We start from the raw sequence: 18,797 nt of genomic DNA on the forward strand, positions 1-18,797 counted from the left end.
GAGGTTCTCCAGGCTAGCTTTCAAACTCTCTCGACACTGTTTTGTTGATGATCAGCCATGCATTAAATCTTTTGTTCACCATGCGAAAGCTTCTGTGGGAAACCGGTGAAAACACGTTTATCTCATGAAATTATGGAAATACAAGCCTTATTTCAAATGACCAGAACTTTTTCATTTCTTGACCATTTTCTGTAATTTTGGTACCAAATTAAAGAGCAGATATTGAACCTTTCAGAAATGTGGTTTTCTTTTTGAAACCCAGATACCCCCCGCCAAATGAGTTTTTGGTATCCTTTCTTCAAATTGTTTTTGCTCACTCATGCGTGAATAAGAAATAACCTAAGTAATATCAGATGACAGAGGAGATTCTAAGCTTTAAGTTGGTAGGTCATTTGTCTATTCTATTTATGATTAAGTTATGATAAATGATCGCTAAATCTCGGTTTCGTTTATTCTGGGACGCACTGTATATATATATATATATATATATATATATATATATATATATATATACATATAGTGTGTGTATGTGTGTGTGTGTATATATATATATATTTATATATATATATATATATATATATATATATATATATATATATATATGTATATATATATATATATATATATGTATATATATATATATATATATATATATATATATGACTCATGAGACACAGACACATTTCTCACCAACAAATCAATGCGAGCGCGAAGCGCGAAATAATTTTTTTAGTATACTGACAGGAAAAGCGTGCCTGTTTAGGACTGTTTGTAGTCACTCAGGAAGATACATATGTACGAGTGCCGAGAGTGAGCTGAAATTTCTTTATATTCTGACCTGAAAACTTGATATTCTAAGCATTTCTGGTACCAATGATTAAGATTTGTATCTAAAAGAAGAATAGATGTGAGCGCGAAGCGCGAGCTGAAAATTTTGATATTTCAATCTGAAAAAATGACAGTTTAATGGACGTTTTTGATAAAGAACAAAATATGATTATATCCAAGAAAAGATGATTGCTAATCGGAGCAGGAGTTCTTTTGAGTCTTAGAACTGAAAACGGGACATTTACATTCACCTATTTAATCATGAAAAGTATGGGTTTTTGCTACAGAAATGATGCGAGCGCGAAGCGCGAGCTGAAAATTTTTGATATTCCAATCTGAAAAGCGGACATATTGAGCACGATTTTAAATAAAGAACGAGTTGTGTATCTCCATCTCGCTTGCTGAACATTACAATCTTGTTTTTTTTCTGCATATCCGGAATTATTGGTGGGGGCAAAATGATATGTTTGCCCCCCCAATATTTATATTTGTGGGGCGATCGCCCCCCCCCCCCCCCCCCCAGGATCGACGCCTCTGTAATAGCATGGAGCTATTAGCTCTATGATTATAGAGATGTAGTATATAGGTCTACACCAAAACGTTCTGGTGATGGTTTAATTTGCCCCCCCCCCCGGGGGGGGGGGCAGTAAAATATTGCCGTATACACAAGTCAGCGTGACCATGCAAAGGAGAAAAAAAACGCGTTTAGAGTGAGGGGTTTTTTTTCTCCAGTTTTGGACGCGGGTTATAGGGATATAAAACACCAATTTTCAAGAAAAAGGGTGGTTTTGAAAGACCAGTCAATGGTCAATCGCGAGGTCAAACGTATTTAGGGTATTTTTTTCTATTTTCCCCAAACTTTTTCCCCGGGGTTTTATTCTGGCGACAACTTGTTTAGGGGCCAAAATGTGTAAATAAAGCCTACGAAAACTTGTTTACGGGTTTATCTTGGACACAGAGAGAAAAAAAACTCGTTTAGGGGGTGTTTGGAAATGATTTGGTCACGCATGTGTACAGCAATACATTTGACTGCCCCCGCCGACCCCCTCCTACTCCTAGGGGTTGAGTGCGTGAGAGATGTTCACCAGTCGTTCTCAAAGTCGCTCAAATTATATCTAGCTTACAATGGCTTTATGAAGCGGCTCCCTGGTTCCAGAACTATACTATACACCATTCACTGATTTACTCCTGGATCTGGATTATCCCCTCCATCATTGTGACTCCATCATGTACAAAGCCGGTATACAAAGGCGACAAAGAAATTAGTGTTTACCATCTCGTATTACCACTGGTCCTGATGCTGCGCACTTCGGAGGAAATCCCATTCCCAGCATGATGATGATAGCTAGAGTGATCAATGGTCTGAAGGCCCTTGAATTGTTCGATCAGTGTACGTATCAGTGTAAGATAACTACTCAAATAAACAAAATCAAGCAAGAACAAAAGGGGACATTATTTCATTTCATTTCATTTCGTTTATTTCCACAATAACAGCAAAGATAATTATTTTACAACAGAAATGTGAGTATAGAATAAATTAACAATTAGAAATATTGAAATAGTTCACAAAGGTCCAGTACACAGATATAATGTATAATTGAATTTTAGAAAGTTCAGTTTTAACTTAAATGCTAGCTGTATATTGTGGGGGAAACCTTGGAAAGCGGAGCTTGTAATTCAGGTTCCCCAAAATAATATTACAGTATCATTAATTAATGAAAATGGTATAAAAAGATTCAAACTAGACGGGACGATACAAGACTACACTAAACGGGACAAGTACATCAGAACAACTCAAGCACAAACATGTATGTATGTAGGCCTACAACGCCCTACAATATAACGACAGTGTGTAATATGTATGCAAAGGAATAGGCCTATATGCGGGGGCCTATTTTCTCTTCTTTTAAATGATATAACCGTGAAAATGTAAATATAAAGAAAAAAAGAAGATATATTTCACAGGTTATGGGTCCCGATCCTTTTTTCAAAGTCACTGCATCCAAAATATTTAATAATTATGCAACGTACATGTAGCTTTGGTAAATGCTGAATAATGTTATTTTCGAAATAAAATTCAAATCTGACAAAAGTGCATTAGCCATAATTTTTTTTAGTCAGAACAGCTGATCATTTGAGAAATTTGAAATTTGATTATTTAGGTTTTTATATAGTGCCCTCTATCGGTAATATATTTTCTAACGAGCACTTATCATGATCTTACAAACTAATGATTGGATATTGATCAGCTACAGAAGATTCACAGCAAAAACTGTGGTGTTAACCGGTGTACATAGAGGACCACACCAGTTATTTTACACCGGTGTTAAATTAGTGGTGTTAGTTTTACACCTATAGGTGTTATTACAACACCTTTGTTGTTACATTTACACTCTTTGGTGTTATGTTTAATCTCTAGGGTGTAATTTTAACACCTCAGGGTGTGGTCCTCTATATTAACACCAATTGGTGTCATTTTTAACACCGCAGTTTTTACAGTGTTGTATCCTATAATCTTCAGCCCATATATACGCATGTTCAAGAATTTGGTATAAAGAAGAAAAAATAATTTCCGCCAGATTTTAAGAAGTACTTTCCGCCAGATTTTTTAAATTTTGATCGCTGGTACCCGGGCTGATCAACATTTTCTTGCCAAAATCGCATAATTTACTTCAGGGGCGGATCCGGGATTTTCAAAGGGGGGGGGGCACATTTTCCCGAGGAACTTGAAAATTTGACCAGCAAAAAAAAAAGAAAAGAAAAAAAAACACTTCTTTTTCAAAAGCGGTACAATACTGTTTTAACGGCATTTTTACATTACAAATTTTAATTGTGAGAGAGTCAAAAGGGGCCTATAAGCTTTCGATCCTAGCAAAATTTTAATCGTGCCTCTCAAAAGGGGAGGCACGGGCCGGCTTTGCCCCCTCGATCTAGTCTACAAATGTAGACCCACATCTGCAGTGTGTGTACCTCAGCTGATTCAACGAGTCTGCATAGCAGACTAGGTCTACTGAGGCTGCAGAAATGGCTCGCTTCGCTCACCCTTTCAGGCTGGTTTGCTTCGCAAACCAGTAGCAGATCCCACCTCACGAGCCATTCAGAGTCTGCATAGCAGACTACCCTCGATCCGACAGTGATTTACGTCGCAATACAATGGCATTTTTGTTTCACTCTCCCTGACAAGTGTTTTAGATCATTTACTCATTCATAGAATGTGTAGATTATCTAGTAATAAATCAGAATGGCGACATTCACTTTTGGGGGATTCACCAAAAATAAAAATATGCCAGGGAATTTTTTTAAAAGCGTCCAAGCGTCTTTGCTTAGCTTCCGTACGGAGCCCGCCAGGTGACATGAAGGAGAAAAAAAAATCCTTGTGGATTATTTCGTTCCCATGAAATAATATTTTAAGGGAACGAAATTATAATTTCTGGGAAATGAAGGGAACGAAATAATTCGCAATAATATTTTGTGGGAACGAAGTAACATTTTGAGGGAACGAAATAATCCACAGAGATTTTTTTTCCCTTTGTGTCACCTGACGGGCTCCGTAATCACAGGCCAAAATATGGAACTTCAAAAACGTAGCACTATTCGGAGATGATACAACATTCAAAATTTTGATTAAAATTCACATTTGAAATATTTATGGTACAGTTGCGTTAATTAATGTAATTTGAAATTCCCTCTAAATGGATTAAGTTGTAGAGATGAGTCCGGGGGGGGGGGGCACTTACATTGACGAGTGGATACCATGCGCGACCAAAAAACACGTAAAAAGGATGTCTTTTTCACGATAGGACACGTTACGTACGTAACGTGATAAGGGTGTCAAAAACACAAAAATAATGAAAAAAGGGTATTTATTTCGCTAGGAAAATTACGTGTTTAGGGTCAAATTTGTGGGGATGATAAAACAAAATTAAAATATTTTATTAAGGATGTTCTTTTTGCCCCAACACTTCGTGTTTAGAGTCCGATTTGCGCGAGGTGTAGAATCTGGGGTCGTACTAAACCAAATATGGTAAAGCCGACGACCGAAGGACCCGTAACAATAAAACATTATTGTACTTATTTATAGGGGTTCATTTCAGGGAATATTTGCCAAGAGTATCGTTTTGTTTCCAATACTTGTTAAGGGTAGGGTTTCACACGCCAATACTTGTTAAGGGGTGCATTTTCAGAATATGGAAATTACGTGTTTAGGTACCGGTGCTTTTCGAGACCCTATGGTCGCGCATGGTATCCACTCGTGAATGGAAGTGGCCCCCCGGGAGATGAGTATTTAATTAACGGAGATGATCTGATCAATGTCATCATAGTGTCATCAATAACTCATTATACACTTAACATGAAGACGGGAGGCCTACATTTTGTACAAAATATCCCGCGCTTTCACGAAGATACCAGGGTATGACCCCCGCCCCTATTCACTAAAGTATTATCAACAATTTGATGATTGAAAAATCAAAATGTTTTTGTCTTAATAAGTGGGGGATGATATACCACCCCCTCCGAAAAGTGTGTGTGTGCGTGGGGGGAGAGGGGGAGATATCCCTCATCCCCCGGGATTTACGCCGGTGGTTGGGGCCCAGTCGAAGTTTGCAGCTTAAGGCGCTGTCACACCTTGGCGTTTTAGAAAGCGTATGCCCGACGTATGAGGAATTTGGCGAATACGCTGGCGTACGTCGAATACGTTACGGGTAAGTTTTGCATACGTTAAGAGTACGCTAAAACACGCTGGTATACGTCGTCATACGGCGAGGTCGTCGAAAAATGTTGTGCAAGCACAAAATTTTTCGACGAATGCCAGCGTATGGCTCATACGTCCCGCATACGCGGGCCATAAGTTGTAGGCAAGTTACGCGATCGTTGATACACGTTGATACACGTTACTCGTAAGTTACTCATAAGTCGATGTACGTCGAGATAATGTCCAGCGTACCCTAAAACTTACTTCTAACCTATGAGTAACGTGCTTTGAACGTATGTGTAACTTAACTCCAACGTATATTGACGTATGAAGACGAGCTCCGGACGACCACAAAACTTACTGAACGTGTTTATAACTTACAGCTACCGTATAATGGCGTATTGACAACGTTTATCATGTTTATAGGAATTGGTATATAAAGGTGGGGTTCACAGGAGTTTTCTTCGGCATGGCGGTGGTGTTGATAGGTGATGTATCGTGCGGTTATGATTTGAATAGTCGAGCGGCAGCCTTTTTATAGGCTACGACACGTGTTCGTCGGCAATACGCTGCCGCGCGCTATGCGTAAGTTAGGCTATCGTAGGGCATACGTTGTGTACGCCAGCAATACGCTAAGCATTCGTTGGAATACGTTACTTATAAGTTAACGAAGCGTTCGATATAAGTTACTAATACGTTATGTATACGTCCAACTCGTTAAGTATACGCCCAGAGTTGAAAAAAAAATCAAAGTTCAGCGTATGCCGACGTTTTAGAGAAATTTTGATACGTCGGGCATACGCTGTCTAAAACGCCAAGGTGTGACACCACCTTTACACTTTGAAAGACATAGCCTCTTTATAATAGTCAATACACAATGTAAACGTATAAAGCTTCCGAACGGAGGTAGTAGGTCTGTAGTGTACCGCTATACTTTTTCTGGAACATGGTCGCTTCGCTCCTTCGCACACGGACTCAGGCTCGGACACTCTATACATGTTTTGCAAATAATGAAAAGGGTGGGTAATTGGGTATAATGCGAGCGCGAGCAGATTTTTTTTGATATTTTGATATGAAACTGCATAGTATGGAAGCTTAAAAGTGCCACCGAGATGTTGAGATAATTATCTTGGGAAGTCGACATCTTGATAGGAAAAAGATAAGATGACGAGATCCCGGATCTCTTCATGTCGACATCTCGCAGAAGAGATGATGAGATGACAAAATCCCGGATCTCATCATGTCGACATCTTTTAGAAGAGATGATGAGATGACAAGATCCCGGATCTCATCATGTCAACATCTTTTAGAAGAGATGATGAGATGACAAGATCTCGGATCTCATCATGTTGACATCTTTAAGAAGAGGTGATGAGATGACAAGATCCCGGATCTTATCATGTTGACATCTTGTAGAAGAGATGATGAGACGACAAGATCCCTGCATCATGCTGACATCTTTTAGAAGAGATGATGAGATGACAAGATCCTGGATCTCATCATGTTGACATCTTGTAGAAGAGAAGATGAGATGACAAGATCCCAGATCTCATCATGTTGACATCTTTTAGAAGAGATGATGAGATGACAAGATCCCAGATCTCATCATGTTGACATCTTGTAGAAGAGATGATGAGATGACAAGATCCCAGATCTCGTCATGTCGACATCTTTTAGAAGAGATGATCAGATGACAAGATCTCGGATCTCATCATGTCGACATATTTTAGATGAGATGATCTGACAAGATGCTTTGCACCTGCACGCATTAACACCGGCAGGAAGTTGGTTGGATATTCGATATTCAAACGCGTGTGAATTTGGTTAATTTTCGATATTAAAAAATTAGGGGCTTTCAAAGCTAAATAGGGGGTTTAACAGGTGCAGCACATCTGGGGCAACCATAAATACACTGGCTTGCCCTATTACGAGGACATTTAGGGGACAAGATCAGTGAATAAAAGGGAATGAAATTCTTAATTTTTTTTCGAGGGACCCCTTTGGATATCCTGACGGCTTAGGCAGGGTAACCACGTATCTTAACTTGTAGAACTCGACTTGGGCAACCAGATAAACACTAGCTTGACTCGTTGCATGCACATTCAGGGGCTCAAATTAACAAAATTAAAGGGAATTAAGGTCTATTTAGAGCATTTTTTCAAGGGGCCGGCCCCAGGGATATCCCAACGGCCTAGCCAGGGTAGCCACGTATCCTAACTTGTAGAATTCGACTCGGGCAACCAGATAAACACTAGCTTGACCCGGTGCATGCATATTTAGGGGGCAACACGGTAAAGCATCTCATGAGCAGAGCAGATCTTTACATCTATTATACTCAGTCCTCATTCCTCCGCCAATAAAATATTCCGAAAGCTGAGTGACACATGTATTTTTCTTTCATTTGCACAAAATATGTTTAGTGGTTGCCCATTCTTTCTTTTTAGAATCAGTCTAATCATTACACATACTCTTTTTTGTAATCAGTTTACAAAATAAAAAAAATGAGAATGGGTTGGGTCGAATGAATATATTTAACCTTTTGTTGTAGATCGTCATATCTTGGAGAAAAGATGTCGACGTATATCGATAGAAAATGTATTGTCAAAATATAAAATATGATTATAAAGCTCCTCTAATCTTTGAATGATTGTCATGAGACATTTTCTTTTGCATGTGTAGCTTTCAATTCAATTAATCAGCAAGGAGAAATACCCCTCCAATAAAACTTTCATGAACGAAAATGTCTCTTTTAGACAATATCGCGTGACTAACTTCAAAGCTATTGATTGATTGATTGATCGACTAAATTTCCAAAGCGACTATCACATAATTAGAATTTAATTTCAAAATCATTTTAAAAGGCCAAAATTTTCTAACTCGCTTCGCTCGCTGGCGACTTTTTCAAATTATTCCACATTTGCTATGTTGTGGTGCCTTAACATATTTCGTTTATTATCCGCAACTGCGTTGAACTTAATATAATTGTGGTGTATGTACCCGCGATTTGATAAAAGAAAATTGGCCATCTGCAATATTTAAAAATATCACGAGGTTCCGGGGGCTCCGCCCCAGACCAGTGTCGCCACCGAATGGGGAGGCTCCAGTGAGTTGCCCCCCCCCGAAATTTGAAGAAAAAGTGTGTTGTAAACGTCATAATTCTTTAAGTTTTAAAAATTTTATCCTCCATTCACCGTTAGCATTTAGCTCCCAACAATTTTGGTCACTATAAAATAAATCTTTAAGGCCATTTTATAAAATTCAAAATGTTGCTCGCGCTATATACACGCTCGCAGTTATTAATGATTGAGATAAGTAAATTATCTGTTTACATGGGGCTTAAAAATCATATGTTATTAGAGTTTTCATTATTCGTTTTAGCGAGATACATATCCTGCGTATTCATAATTTTCATGAATGAAATATTTTCAGCTAATTAGATAGCCATTCAGTTCATGATCAGTATTACAAAAAGTGCTTAGAACGTCCGGGTATCATCCTGGATATCAAAAATTTTCAGTTCGCGCTTCGCGCTTGCATTATTTATTTGGTGAGATATCATCTTCATGACCCAATCAATGCAAACAGCTAATCCTTAACAGGTCCCTTTTCAATTCAGTAGGAACTACATTTTCGAGATTGTGTGTCACCACCCCCGGCCCCAAAATGTTTGTTTTTCCTCCTCCTAGGTTAAAAAACTTGGTGCCGTCATTGCCCCGGACCCGATCCGCATAGCACTCCCCCCCAAAAAAAAAAAATTCTACAACCGAAAACAAAAAAGAAATGATAAAAGGGAAGAAAGGAAAGGAAGATAAGAAATATGATGTCATTTTCTGCATACCATGTCAAAATCAATCTCAAGGTTAAAGATGATTTTTTGTCTCGCTCACTTCGCTCGCCTGAGATTTATTATTAAGCAAATTTTTGCTGTGTGCGCCATGGTGTGTCCCCTCTTTTTTGTCCTTATCACGCATTGAGCTTCGCCCTAATATAATGCTCGGGGCATGATTATAAAATATCCTGTTCATACAATGATACGATCAACCAATCCGTTCTCCCTTTCCTTTCTCTCCCTCCCCCCTTTTCTTTCCTATTTCCCCCTTTCGCTTCTTTCTCTTTTTTTCTATCTTTCCTTGTTTTTTTTTTTACTGTACCCATTGGCAGTACCAAGGGATGGGGGAAAAAGTCAGGACCGTGGTTCCCCACGCTTGAAACAACCCTATAAAATTTGCATGCGCCAGATGAAGCTAGTGCAAATCTGGTTGCCCGGGTCAAGTTCTACAAGTTAGGATGCCTGGTTGCCCCGGCTAGGCCGTTGGATATCTCTGGGGGCCCCTTGAAAAATATACTTTTTTAAATTAAAAAAGATGCTCTAAATAGCCCTTTATTCCCTTTAATTTTGTTAATTTGAGCCCACTAAATGTGCATGCGCAGGGTCAAGCTAGTGTTTATCTGGTTGCCCGAGTCGAGTTCTACAAGTCAAGATACGTGGTTACCCTGGCTAAGCCGTCGGGATATCCCTAGGGGTCATTGGAAAAAAAAATCAAAAATTAAAAATTTCATTCCCTTTTATTCACTGACCTTGTCCCCTAAATGTCCTCGTAATAGGGCAAGCCAGTGTATTTATGGTTGCCCCAGATGTGCTGCACCTGTTAAACCCCCTATTTAGCTTTGAAATCCCCTATTTTTTTAATATCGAAAATTAACCAAATTCACACGCGTTTGAATATCGAACCAACTTCGCAGTTTGAATATCGAATATCCAACCAACTTCCTGCCGGTGTTAATGCGTGCAGGTGCAAGAATCTTGTCAGATCATCTCATCTAAAAGATGTCGACATGATGAGATCCGAGATCTTGTTATCTGATCATCTCTTCTAACAGATGTCGACATGATGAGATCCGGGATCTTGTCATCTCATCATCTCTTCTAAAAGATGTTAACATGATGAGATCCGGGATCTTGTCATCTCATCATCTCTTCTGAAAGATGTCATCATGATGAGATCTGGGATCTTGTCATCTCATCATCTCTTCTAAAAGATGTCAACATGATGAGATCTGGGATCTTGTCATCTCATCATCTCTTCTACAAGATGTCAACATGATGAGATCTGGGATCTTGTCATCTCATCATCTCTTCTACAAGATGTCAACATGATGATCGAGATCCGGGATCTTGTCATCTCATCATCTCTTCTACAAGATGTCAACATGATGAGATCCGGGATCTTGTCATCTCAACTTCTCTTCTACAAGATGTCAACATGATGAGATCCGGGATCTTGTCATCTCATCATCTCTTCTACAAGATGTCAACATGATGAGATCCGGGATCTTGTCATCTCATCATCTCTTCTACAAGATGTCAACATGATGAGATCTGGGATCTTGTCATCTCATCATCTCTTCTAAAAGATGTCAACATGATGAGATCCGGGATCTTGTCATCTCATCATCTCTTCTGCGAGATGTTGACATGATGAGATCCGGGATCTTGTCATCTCATCATCTCTTCTGCGAGATGTCGACATGATGAGATCCGGGATCTTGTCATCTCATCATCTCTTCTGCGAGATGTCGACATGATGAGATCCGGGATCTTGTCATCTTATATTTTTCCTATCAAGAAGTCGACTTCCCAAGATAATTATCTCAACATCTCGGTGGCACTTTTAAGCTTCCATAGCATAGCGTGTTTGAAATAAAGAACAATTGCATATCTCGATAAACATGCCGATAGGTGGAAGGCAAAATTGTTTTCACCCATATTTCCCCCGATCGGCCGCTAAAAGTTGATTTGTTTCTTTGAAGGGATATAGTCCTAAAGCCCCAGTCACATATAGACACGGATCCTCACGGCCCTGATAGCAGACATGGTCATAATCACGTGATAATTACGTCGTATTCTCGGCATACTGGTCGTAGAGAATAAATATGACGTCTTTATGACGTAATTACGACCACTTTTAACGGCGAGTTTATCTTGCATTTGTATATGACCAGATTATGACGTGATTATGACGTCATTAATTCACCAGTCAATGACGAGTAAATTTAAAATTTTGCATGACCAGAATATGACGTGATTATTATGTCATTTATTGACAAATCAACGACGAGTCTATCCACAATTTTACATGACCAGATTTTGACGTGATTATGTCGTCATTAATTGACCATTCAATGACAAGTAAAATTTACAGTTTTGCATGACCAGAATATGACCTAAATATGACGTCATATATTGACAAATCAAAGACGAATATATTACAATTTTATATGACCAGATAATGATGTGATTATGACGTCATTAATCAACCAGTCACGAGTAAATTTACAATTTTGCATGACCAAAATATACAACGTGATTATAATAATAATAATAATATGCAACATTTATATAGCGCTTAATACAAATGTTTCTAAGCGCTGCATACCATTACCCCGGCTTTAGCACGGCTACCCTGATCGGGCGCATCGAGCATTCCAAGGAATTTCTTCCTACCGGGTACCCATTTACTACACCTGGGTCGAGAGTGGCAATTGTAGATAAACGCCTTGCCAAAGGACGTGCTGCGATGGGATTTGAACCCCGGTCCTTGTGGTTCACAGTCCGCAGACTTATCCACTGAGCCACAACACCTTCACGACGAGTGCATTTACTGGGCCAAAATTATGGAACTCCCTTCCTTCTTCTTTGAAGCAATCAGTTAGCCTCAGTGTTTTTAGAAACAAGTTAAAGACCGATTTGCTGAAGAAATACTTAGATCAGTAAACGAATGCCTGCTTGTTATATCTCGTCTAACTTTATAAATTGTATTCTTTCCACAATTATCTATGCAAAAATAGAGCTCTGCCTATTTTCTTTTTTTCTTCTTTTCTTTCTTCTTTTTGAATTTTAGATTTGTTTGCATTCTGCATTTCACTTTTGTTACTTTTTAGTGTATCTTTTGTAAATATATATATATGTACCTTGGTTACTACAATTTTTTGTTTGCTTGTTCTATGATGTTTTAAATGATTGCTAATGTAAGTTTTTTAATATTCTGGTGGCCTATGGTCTACAAGCTAAGCTTTTTAGTAGGTCACCACGTTTCATTTCCATCTATTCTCATGGGTGTTACTTACATTTATATTTATAAAAAGTAGTGCATGTATTATGTATATTATCCTGTATTATTTACTTTTTGCTCTTTGCTGTTTGCCTGTATCACATTGATTTACTGTTGTTGTTGTTGTTTGTTATCGGATTTGAAACGAAATAAAGATTCATTCATTCATTCATTCATTTTATATGACAACATTATGAAAACATATATATACAACCATAGGCAGCGAAAGCGCGGGGGGGGGCAGAAGAGGGGGACGTTCCCCCCTTCTAATTTGTGTGTTGATATAATAACCTTTTTTTTTGCTTGTCTACTTTGTTTCCTGCATGCATCCCCCTTAATTCACGTGGGCCCCCACCCCTCCCTGAAGTGTTTGTGTCCCCCCCCCTCCCTTAAATTTAGGTTGATGACCCTCCTTTTTTTTGCTTGTCAAATATTTTTGGTAATCCACTCCCCTAAATTCAAATGTCAATTTTTTTTTGCCTGCGTCCATCCCTAAATTTCAGATGGACCATGCATCCCAAAATTTCAGATGGACCCCCCCCCCTAAATTTTGTTGGCTTCCGCCGCCAATGCAGACAACAAATACGTTTTCATAATGTTCCCTTTATTTTTCTCCCGGTGTTTTCTTTAGCCTAAATGTTTAAAGGTTCTGTAGGTCGCCCGGGTAGGTCGTCGTCGAAAATTGATATTTCATTTGACACTTCAACCAAAACATGTTTCGAATGAAGACTAGATGCCAAGTCCGATCGTCAGCAGAGCGCGCACGTGATTCGTGTATTTGAAAATGCAACCGTTATTATATAATGAACGAAGTCGAGTCAAAGTGTTGGATCGTGCAATCTGATCGTGCAATCTACGTCCGTAATAACTTGTTCTCAATTGACTGCCTGCCCTTTTTTGACATGTCAAAATTTCAGGGTAAGCATTTACATGTATACTAATATTCTATATATGTCTAAATTAGCTGGAGTATCAGTAGAAATCAGAATAACCTATCACTGATGAAGTTATTTCAACCTGCGGTATTGTGCATGCCGGCGTAGTACCGCACGGTACGGTACGTGAAGTCGAACCCTAGAGTTGTGGCGATGACAACGGCTCTCGAGCCGTGGTGTTTGCTGTTTGGACTGTGAACATGTGAAAACTTTTTCTTTGCTTTCATCTTTAAAACCAATCATCAAACGTTGAAATACATTCTTATGACTTCTTAAATTTGATCTCAAAGAATAATTTTAGACCCTATTCTCTAATTTGTATGGTGTGGACGTTGTCAGCCATGGCATGGTGGTGGTGCTCTGTAGTCTTGAGGACGCAATGATGATGATTTTTTTAGATATCTAAAAAATCATCATCATTGCGTCCTCAAGACTAGGTGCTCTGCACAGTGCCCTTTCCTTGCCTTTTTCATAGGCCTAAGGCTTTGGCTTGGCCTACATTACATGTTCGTGCAGGCTCCACCTAACCACCGCTACACTGCGCTCCACCTACCCGAACCTCAACTCGGTGAACTCGTAATTCGGATACTCCGAGTTTCAAAGGTGGGAAAAAATAAAATGAATAGGCCCTATTTATTGTAAAAATTACCCCCCCCCCCAACCAACAATGCATTAAGGTTTAAGGCGCTAATGCCATGAATGCAGTTTCGCACCGGCCGATTACCAGCACACCTAATCACCAATACTTGTTACCAAATGTCATGACAAGTCTCTCAGTCACATTTCGATGTCAATACATCCACCACTTTTCAAAATATTGTGATCGGGAATGGCTGTATTTCGTCTTCGATCTCAACGTCGTTGATCGACATCGCTTCGCGGATCGCTTGGATTCACCGTGCACCGTAATGTTGATATGAACTGAAGTTAGCAACCAAATCATGCGACCATAGATTCGCATGCGGCATGCTGGCAGTTTGTTCGCCACATTTTCGCATGATTTGGTTGCTAACTTCAGTTCATATCAACATTACATTGCACGGTGAATCCAAGCGATCTGCGAAGCGATGTCTACGCCGTGTCGATCAACGACGTTGAGATCGAAGCCGAAATACAGCCATTCCCGATCACGATATTTTGAAAAGTGGTGGATATATTGACATCGAAATGTGACTGAGAGACTTGTCATGACATTTGGGAACAAATATTGGTGATGAGGTATGCTGGTAACCGGCCGGTGCGAAACTGCATTAGCGCCAAGTTTAATTTCTTACTCTTGACTTAGACTTGGTCTTAGAGCCAAGGTACTTAGTACATAATGTGTGGTGGGTATGTGCCGCAGTGGGGACCCCCTTTTTTACACTCAAATTTCCATTCCAAGGCATAGCATTTTGTCTTATTGAGGTAACCGGAGGATTAGAGCAAGAAATCTAGCTTTTATTTATTGTTGATGTCTTTTGGGGGATATTTTTTACAATAAATATGCATTTTTCCCCACCTTTGCCACTCAGAGTATCTGAACGAGTTCACCGACTTGAAGTTCGGGGAAGTGGAGCGGTAATGAAGAGGAGAAAAGCCTGCTCGAACATCACTTGAGGTAGGCTTGGCCTTGCTTATAAATGTAATTGTACATAGACCCTATTCAGAAGAGATGTGTTTTTTCTAAAAAATAATCCCTGTCTGAAAATTGGTAGTGATGGACACTAACCAAAAGTGGCAAATCATATATTAATTTACTATGATTAGAAAATATCTCAAACCAAAATATCGCTTCCATCTTTTCCAAACACCTTTAAATTTTGCCGCCCGATTTTGAAGGTGTCCTTATAACTACTACACACTCGATTTATCATGCAATTTTTTTTCTTGTTCCTCAGTTTTTAAAACATGTTCTATTGTTGGAAAAATATAAATGAAGGTGCATACACCTAAAAAACTGCATTTTTTGTTTTCTCTACAATTTGCAATTTTATGTACAAAATATTAATACTAAAGGAGTCGTTTGTCACACTACAGTCACGAAGATTGTGCATTTGCCATTGAAATTGCATGTGCAATGAGTGGTGAGTACCTGAAGCTTTAGGACATGTATATCTCGATAGACTAAATAAATAATCATTTCAATTTCAGTGACATCATCTGGGACAGTTGGAACAACTCTACGCTCCACATTTAATTCAGTGTCAATCCTGATTTCATCAACATGGACTGATGGAACAAAAGTCATGCAAATATGCTGTTTTGTGTAGTGGTGAGTACAATTATCACTTTTGGAAGGGATTTTTTTTACATGAACATGAGCTCCATGTTTGATTCGGTTTATTTGTTCCAAAGTTAAAATGAGAATGAAGGAAAGTTATGTAATCATTGACAGTGACTGATACTCCAACATTATTCCTGTAGATTAACCCTAAATCTCCTGGGGTATTTTGATTCTTGGGGGCATTAGGGCCCCCCTTAAGATCTCAGCCACGGATTGCGCTATCACAATGAAAATTTGCATGATGGTAGAGAGAGATATTTCCAATGCAGTTGCATTGGTAAATTTCACTGAATTCTTTTATTTTTATTTTGTAGGAATTAATTTTCTAATTTATTCATGAAACTTATGTATTTTATTCATGAAATCATACTTTTTGCTCTGATTCACTAAATAAAGCTCATAGAATGCTATTTTTGGTGAAATATTCTTTATAGCATTCCTAACAATTGTGAATGAAAAAATCCTGGTGCCAAGACCGATTTCTTATGTATTTTATTGCTTTTTTAATTTCTTATGTATTTCTTTTTTTTTAAACAAGGCAAAATTAATGTTTAATCAGTAAAAGTAGAAATAATGATACGTTTCTGAATTTTTGCTAAATACCGGTACACTATTTGCATTGGATTTGTACATGAAAAATACACTTACATTTGACGTGTAATGTCGTAACCGCGCACCCGGGTGTCACAAATTTGGTCTCATAATTTATGCGAGACTTAAAAGTAAAAAGTCAGTGAGCGGCGAGGTCAAAAAAATTTGCGCAGCAGATATCGCAAAAATTGTCGAGGGGGGGGGGGCATTATGGCCCTCTCCCTCCCCTGGCAGAATTAGGGTTAATGAAAAATTTCAAAAGATTGTAGTTTAATAAATTTTTCTCTGAAATTATGCATAAAATGATGCAAAAGTGACATCTTAACAAAGATAAGAGTATTGTTTGTTTTTGCAACTTAGACAATTTTTATGATGCGAAATAGACATCTAAACAATGATAATAAGAGTATTGTTTGCTTTTGCAAAGACAATGACAATGATTTTATTGGACCATGTTACACTCTTTCGGGGATTAGGGACACTATCAAAACGACATTACACATCAATTATGCAATTTTACATATGTAACTAAAAGATTAAATCCACATCTGGCGTAAAAGATTTTCATTGGATGAGTGAGATGAGACTGCTGCATTTTATTTACAGCCTTTCTCATTGGATGTTGCTTCACAAATGGGTGTGTCTTAGAGAGATAATAAAATGAAGATGAAATTGTTCTTAGAAGAATATCAATTCAAAGGGATTTTAAGGGATTCTTTTTTCAGAGATGAAATGGATCTCAAAATACTACCCCTGTTCCCTTCTATGAGTTTTTCCTTTAATTGAATATTGATTCAAATTGTCTTTATTGCACTCTTGCGCTCCTTTTTTTATAGTGAAATATCTCTTCTGCAGTGTCCCCTCTTTCACATCTTATTAAGTGCCCCATTTATGCCCTCATTTATTTTTTTTCTACTTCTAAATGTTTAGACTGGTAAACAAAGGTGAATGCAATTAGCACCCTTTCATTTTTACATATTTCATATAACAGAATATAAAAGTTTTCAGCTGAGCGATTGGAATAAAATAAACTGAATAAGCAAATGTCCTCCCTCACCTGATGTTGATATTCATATCAATGGATATTGATATCGATAGTGATAATGTAGATCACTGACTTTTGGCAATATGCGATAAAAAGAATTGATTATTGAAACCATTAAGTTTTGCATGCAGATGAAATAGTTTGGCTATGTTTATTATAAGTTCCTCAATACCCCCCTTTTATTTTTTTACAGGTGTCACAAGATAAAGTACTTCCTTGATGAGTTCAGAGATGGATGATCAATCAAACATAGAATATGGTTTCTAGCAACCCTGCAGGTATCCTTCATACGCCAATGAGAGTGCATAAAGCTTGCACATATTATAAACGGTATCTGTGCTATCCCCAATATATAACATTAGACCAATTACATTGCCAAATTACAATGGAGCCTATCAAAGAAAAGGTAGACTCCAGCAAAACGTAATTTGAATATTAAAATAGAGAAAAACCAAAGAAGCACTGATAATTTCATCAAAATCTGACTAAGATAAGGTTATGAAATTTTGAGTTTCAAAAAACATTAATATGCAAAACACAGGTCAAATGAGGATCAAAGACGTTCTTTTGTATTTTATCATATGAAACATAGAACAGATCCATTGTCTTTGGCAGAGAGTAATTGGTCTACCGGTAATCTTATACTTAGGGGGATAATAATTTAAGAGATGCTTTACATAGGAATATATAATTATGTAGTACAATACATTTTTCAGGAGCAACTTGGTCTGCTCATCATTAGAGTGCAGTGGGCTGATTCATAAATCTGTTAGTAAGTTAAGATTGATTTTAAGAACGACTAGTGAACCTTTCCTTTGTGCTAATTGATTATTAACCCTAAATAGACTGGGCTATTTCAACACCTAAGAAGACTGGGGGGGGGCCTGATTCAGCCCCCCCCCTATGATCTCGGTCGTCCATCGCGCGATCGCGACGGAAATTGGCACGCGCGTTACCCATGGCATTATCTACAAAATTTTGATATATATAATTCTGTGAAAAATCCCATTGCTCATTAACTCTTCATGCGTTACGTTCGCATTATTGCACATCCGTAGGCGTGTTTCGTTCGCATTTTTGCACAACCACACATTTCCCATAGACGTCCCCTGTCCCACTGTTTTTCGAACAATTGCATACCTTACATGTGTACCGATTGACGGATTATCGCAGTTTACAAATTACAGAATGGTTGAGTTTTCCCCAAAACTCAATACATCCTGATCACAGCCAGGAAGTTCATTGAAAAAGGAGAGAATAAAATCAATAAAACCCTCCTCACAAACAATAATATGGCCAGGTTTTATTGTTAGGAGTCTGTGACTCATGC

At 38.3% G+C, this 18,797-nt stretch overlaps 1 long non-coding RNA gene across 1 annotated transcript; it reads left to right on the top strand.

Annotated features, from left to right (window-relative positions):
- The first annotated feature begins 14,743 nt into the window (after positions 1–14,743).
- LOC121410319 lies at positions 14,744–17,858 on the top strand. Its single transcript, XR_005969316.1, has 4 exons — positions 14,744–14,786; positions 15,080–15,165; positions 15,699–15,819; positions 17,661–17,858. It is a non-coding gene; the product is annotated as an uncharacterized LOC121410319 (long non-coding RNA).
- The last annotated feature ends 939 nt before the right edge of the window (positions 17,859–18,797 follow it).

Source organism: Lytechinus variegatus, chromosome 3 (genome assembly GCF_018143015.1).
Source record: "Lytechinus variegatus isolate NC3 chromosome 3, Lvar_3.0, whole genome shotgun sequence".
NCBI classification, from domain to species: Eukaryota; Metazoa; Echinodermata; class Echinoidea; order Temnopleuroida; family Toxopneustidae; genus Lytechinus; species Lytechinus variegatus.